The sequence below is a fragment of the Tenrec ecaudatus genome, chromosome 7 (assembly GCF_050624435.1).
Source record: "Tenrec ecaudatus isolate mTenEca1 chromosome 7, mTenEca1.hap1, whole genome shotgun sequence".
Lineage (NCBI taxonomy): Eukaryota > Metazoa > Chordata > Mammalia > Afrosoricida > Tenrecidae > Tenrec > Tenrec ecaudatus.
Window position 1 is genome coordinate 155,685,315 of NC_134536.1, and position 6,515 is coordinate 155,691,829.

The 6,515-nt window shown below is 42.4% G+C and overlaps 1 non-coding gene across 1 annotated transcript; it reads right to left on the reverse strand.

Moving 5' to 3' along the window:
* Window positions 1-4,213: 4,213 nt before the first annotated feature.
* LOC142453991 (small nucleolar RNA SNORD28) lies at window positions 4,214-4,289 on the reverse strand. Its single transcript, XR_012785532.1, has one exon. It is a non-coding gene; the product is annotated as a small nucleolar RNA SNORD28 (small nucleolar RNA).
* Between the last annotated feature and the right edge of the window lie 2,226 nt (window positions 4,290-6,515).

Genomic DNA, 6,515 nt, shown 5'->3' on the forward strand with positions numbered 1-6,515 from the left:
ACACATTAACAGATGAGAAGGCTGGTGAAATAAGTAAGCTCCTTCAGAGTAACCTGATCAATGAGCTGAGGGAATCTCAGGAGGACTCAGGTTGAAGCAAAGCTCCTGATTTGTACATCAGTGGGGCATTGACGAGCCTTGGTCGTGTAGTGGCTACAAGTTGGGCTGAAATCCGCAAGGTTTGCAGTTCAAAACCACCAGTGGCTTCATGGGAGAAAGAGGGCTTTCTATTCCCATAAAGAGTTACAGTCTTAGAAATGCAGAGGGGCAGTTCTGCTTTGTCCTATAGTGTAATGACTTGATGGCAATGAGGGCCATTGATAGGGACTAGGGACCCCGGGTAGATAAGCTACAGCTTGGACGGCTTTGGGAACAATGGGCCTGTTTTAGCCACCACATTTTAAATTCTTCAATGTTCTTTTTAAACTATGCTGTTTTTCCCCAAGAGTGGGAAAAGCAATCACATTATTTATCTCTACCAATGGGTTTTTGGTGTTTCTAGGTAGGATTGTTACCCAAATCAGGCAGTTGCTAAAAGGATGCTTTCTTGTGTGCAGCAAATACATATTTCTGAGCAGAGGTGGTAGCAGGTCATATTGGAGCGAATCGTCTAACATCTGAAAGCAAGTTTGTTCCTTATATTTTACCCGCGTGAATTAACAGATAGGTACCAGAGGGTTTTGCTAAACAACTCATTTATCGGATTCCCTATTTCGTGTGAATTCCCTCATGTTCTAACCTCTCTTAGCATAAATTGAGCTTGAAGGGGAGTGCTCTTTCTTTCAGCTCAGCTCTTGTGGATCCTAAGAGCAAAGCCCGATCTCTTTCATCTGATTTGTAGGAGATCGCTAATGGCCCCAATCGTTGAAATATGCCACCAGGTTGAAGCAGCTACTGCATTCTTGGGTATAAAAATTGGTTTACTTTTGTTCCCACAGGAGAGGCTTCACTTTTGTCCAAGTGTACTGGTTCCTGGGATATGACAGGTCCATGGAAGGAGACATTGCACATTTCCAAATGATTGTTTTCCTTAATCCCCTCTCCCCTACAAGAACTGTTATCAAGACTGCACCTTTCCATGGAATTCTCAGTGTACTTAGAAAACCGTTGCTCTTGAGAGCTGATAGAGGGAGCGATATCTGTTTTGAAAATAACTAAATCCTGTGTTTGAGATGGATTGATCTTGAGGCAGCCCCTCACCCCATCCACCCAGGGCGCTTACAAAGGCGCCTTTCATTGGAGTGCAGTAATGTGTTTCTTTTTCCAATCTACATGGTTCCTGGTGACTGAGCGTGTTGTAAGGAGGGTCATGCAGTCTGAATGCTCGCCTAATGACACTGCTTTTTCTTTTTAATAAACAGAAACCCCACTGACATGATTTCCTTATTGAAAAAAATGCATAACTGAAATCCAGTCAATAGTGTCATCATCACCACACACACCATTTCCATGTCAATACTATTGTCAGAGCAAGACAGATTCTGGTTGGCATTTCAGATTTCTTTGTAAAGGATAAAGCAAGAGACAAAATAATCAGATCTCTTCAAAGAGCATATTTATATATTTTGGATAGGATACAATGTAAAAGTTCCATTTCCAAAGAAAAAGATTTTTCTTGCCAGAAATTTTAAATAAAAGCTATTGGAGGTTCTTGGCAGTTTCCCTTAATCTGATGATTCTGTCTCCTAATCTAATGACCCTGCAGGATAGTACAGGTTGGCCCAAGGTGGGCTGTGCAATTAACTAATCCTCGCTTCTAAGAAAGACCCTTTAATTGATTAACTTCTTCAATGTTCCCTCCACCTCCCAATGCAAGCTTCCTTCTCCTCTCTCTTCTTTTTACTCTTCCTACTGCTGTTCCTCCTTTTTCTTTCCCCCTCCTTATCCTCAGCTCCTTCTCCGGTATCATGGTTTTCATCTGTTTCATAACGAGTGCAACCAACAAACCAACCTTGAGCCGATTTCATAATGGGAGGGATTGCCATGAAGAAGATGAAAGAAGATGTGTTCGCACTGTTGAATGTAAGAATGACCATCTGCTTTACAAAACTTCACCCGGTTGACAATAAAAAGTAAAATATATATCCCTCCCCACACTTACTTCTCACCACTGAGAGCTCTTCTGCAAATGAACATAAAATCTTTGCTAAATGACAACAGGGGAGGAAGATGGGCCTTTTGACTCCCATAGACAGTTCCAGCGATGCTCTTGGAAACCCACAAGGGCATTCTGCCCTGGCCTATGAGGTCACTATGAGTAGCATCAACTAGAAGGCAGTGAGTGAGAAATGGAAAAAAGAAAGCTTGAGACCACATAACTGATGTTCATAAAAACATAGTAGAAATTAGAAAGCCACAAACAAACTTGAGTGTTATGATTGGGGCATGGGGTGGTGTGGGCAGGAGAAAGAGAAAGGGGACGGAAATTTAGAAAAGCCTGCCAGAGCAGACACAGGCTTGATCATATCAAACACAGAGCGTGCACGTTTCAGTAAACCACGAGCCTTGCTCTTAGGAAGCTTCAGCTTCTCTTGGTGGAGAGAAGACATAGATTTTTTTTTAAATTTAAAAGGAGCACTGGCTGCTCCTACTGACTTGCATTCCGCAAGTTCATAAGCTGATCTCTTTCTCTGCTCCTCTTGTTTTGTTCTGTCGTGCATTTATTTCTTCTATATATTTTGGTGGATTCCCTCCTATTCGGCTGAATAGGGAAGACTGGAGAACAATTGACACACTAGAATGGCAAAGAATATTGAACGCACTATGGACCACCTGAAGGACAAACAAATCTGTCTTGGAAGATTTGAACTCAACCTCGAACTCAACTGGAATGGTCCTTAGGAGTCAGGATGGTGAGACTCTGGACACACACACTTTGGACAGGTCAGCAGGAAGAATTAGTCCCTGGGAAAAGACATGCTCAGTAAAATAGAGAATCAGTGGAAAAGAGGACGATCCTCATCCTCAGTGAGATGGATGGACACAGTCGCTGCAACAACAGGCTCAAATATAACAACACTTGTGAGGATGCGGCTGAAAGCGCCAGGATTTCATCTCTGGTACATAGAGTGGGAGCCAAGTTGAGGTCACCTTGATAACATATGGCTGACAGGGTGGTGGGCCCGGGATAAAGTGATAAATAAAGCAAGAATAGGAAGTAGATTCCAATCTAGAGGAAATTCCAATAGTAAGGTGTCTTGGTTGTCTAGTGCCACTATCACACACATGGCTCAAGTGTTATTGTTAAGTGCTATCATACCAGTTCCCTTCCATATAGGGACCTTAAGCAAACAGAAGGAAACCCTGTCCAGTCCTGTTTCATCCTCAGAATCATTCCTGTGCTTGAGCCCATTGTTGCAGGCTGTGTCGAACCAGTTCCTTGAAGGTCTTCAACTCCTTCCCTTTTATGAAACATGATGTCCTTTTCCAGGACGGGCCTCTCTTGACAACATGGCCAAAGTATCTAAGAGAACGTTTCACCATCCTTGCCTCGAAGGAGCACTCTAGCTGTACTTTTTCCAAGACAGATCGGTTTATCCTTTTAGCAGTCCATGATACTGTCAATATTCTTCAGCAACACAATTGCAAATGCATCGATTACTTTGCCATCTTCCTTATTCAGTATCCAGCTTCCACATACATATGAGATAATGGAAATGGAAAATACCCTGACTTGGGTCAGGTGCACCTTAGCCCTCAACATAACATCCTTGCTTTTCAACACTCTAAAGAGGTCTTGTGCAGCGGGTTGACCTAATGCAATGCATCTTTTAATCTCTTGACTTCGGGGAGTACGGAGTGTGGACCTAACCAACACAAAATTCTTGACAACTTCAATCTTTTCTCCATTTATTATGATGTTACCTGTTGCTCTAACTGAAAGTCTTTGTCTCCTGAAGTTTCTGTAGCCTCAGGGCTCCTCATTTCCCTGGAGAGCCTCACACTGTCTGTCCTCCCCATTGTGCTGGCATCTGTATCTCTCCTGCTCTTCTTAGACTTAAGACACACTTGCCACTGATATGACCTGATTAACACAACAAAGAAGACCCAAACAGGATTACATCCACAGTCATAGGGGTTAGGATTCTAACACACACACACACACACACACACACACACACACACACACACACACATTTGGGGGGGGGGATGAGAGCAAATACTTCTTTTGTAAAAGATCCAAGCAGAAGAAAATCTCTCCAGTCACAATAACTGCTATCAGAAATCTAACATGCTATCTTATGTCACACCTCATAGAGGATCAGCATTATGCATTCAAATCATCTGACATCCAACATATATATATATATATATATACGAATACAGAATATATATATGAATACAGAAGTCAACCCTTAGAGATGGAGTTAACAGAATATTCCACCTTTCTGAGAGCCAGACGATTGTGGGTAGAAGGTGGCTTAGAAGGATAGTAAGGAGGGGTTTCTCTCAGGCTTGAGACTGGCGGCCACAATTCAGGGAGAACTACTCTTGGTAGATACCTGAAGAATTTCGCCCTTTAGGTGTGGTGTGGGGAAGCTGCATTCCCTGAGGACACATGTCATGGTGAGCCCCAAATGTCTAGTGTCGCAATGTGTTCAAGGAGAACGATAGGACTCAAGGGATAAATCCATTTGGAAAATTCCTTACACGATATAGTCCGTGCAGACAACACTTCTCAAATGTTATGAGCTTATGAATCACCTTGGGATTTTATTAACGTGCAATTGCTGGCTAGCTCTGAATGGGGCCTGTGAATTTGCATATCTAACATTCTCTAAATGAATGCTGGTCCCTAAGCCTTATTTTTAATAGCAGAGTTTACAGGAGCATTACTCTGGTCTATCCAGGGTGCTAAGAAAGCCTGATCTAATTAACCCTGTCTCATTTGTCTTACATGGTCATTTGCAAACCACCTAGCTACAGAACACCTATGAAAGTTTTTGAAATGCAACTATGGAAACATTGCACTGTTTGCCTCATACTCTTTCCCTGTCCTGTCAATCACAATGTGTGTCAGCGTGTGTGGATCAGAGCACGCCCTTCACCTAAATCTGTGTGGCAGTTTGTGTTTGCTGCCATCTCTACAATAATATTTCCCATCCTGTATGAGAAAGTTGTCAACGGCTCATCCAGAGGGGGAGTCTTCTTCCCTCCCCTCCAATCGGCGCCTCCGTCAATTATAGACTGGAGTCGTGGCGTGCTCCAGAAGTGTGATTTGCGAGACTTTAATCGTAAGAGAGATGGTGCGGTGTCACTTGCTCTCCCTCAGGACCCTCGGCTCTGAGCTTTCATTTACTGTGTCAGAAGTCTGGTCCCCTTGGGGCCAACATGTGCAGAGACCACCTGGAGAGAAAGAGAGAGTGAGAGCCCCCGCATCCAGCTCCAGCCGTTTGAATCTTCTCAGTCCGAACATTATGGGTGACTGAAAAGTCTTCAAGGTGACCTCAACCCTCAATTCCAAGCCACCCGCCAACCGCAACTTTGACTGGACTATGAAAGCACTCCAATGGAATGAGAAGCTAAGGCCAGTTGGACTCCAGATTTATAAACACAATAAATCACGGTTACTGTTTTAAGCTACAGCTTTGTAGTGGTTCTTCGACAGCACCACTTATCTGTTGCCCCTGGATTGATTCTGACTCCTGGTGAGCTCACTGTCTATTGTGCGCCATAGTATTTTCCATGGCTATTTTGGAAGTAGGTCAACCAGACCTTTTCTTCCAAGGCACACCTATGTGGATTGGAACCTCCAACATTTCAGTTAGAAACCTGGCACCTTAGTTGTTTGCACCACCCAATCAATGCAGATTAAAAAATATATATATATATATATTCAAATTGAGGTCTTGCTTTCTTATATTCACTGAAGGTCAGAGAAAACTTGTTTTAATCTTTGAGCTAAGATTTTTTTTAAAAAGAGCTATTTTTAGAGAATTTTCCTATGGGTGGAATTCTCATTGTCTGCAGGTAGAACACAGAGTTGGGGCACCCTCTCTCTTGAAACACTTTCAAGTATAACATGGTCTTCCATAATGCCAGATGACAAACTCTGATAAACAAGCAGATACCCATTAAAATGAATGACTGTCAAAAATTTTTCATGCTTTTTGTTATTAATGATTGCAAATGTGAAGGTGCAATTCCAATAGTTTATTATTGTTAGGCGTTTGGAGCAATATATTACAATTTACGCCTTGGCTTGGAAGTTGATTACAAATTTTATGAGACTGAGTGCCTGTTATCGGCACTCTTGATGTTTTCTTTTTCCCTGTAACATGTCACAGCCAATTGATTGATATGTCGTCAATGATTTTTTATATGATATCATTTCAATAAAAAAATTAAAGAAGAAAGTATGTACCAGGGAGGGGAGGGAGGAGAATGAAGGTGCCGTCAGTCAGACACAGGTTTAAAGCGCATTAATAATGCATATGTTCAGTACGGAATCCATCGTGGAGAACCTTTTATATTCCTGGCAGGAGACAAAACAAGTCATCAGAGAGTTGATAAAC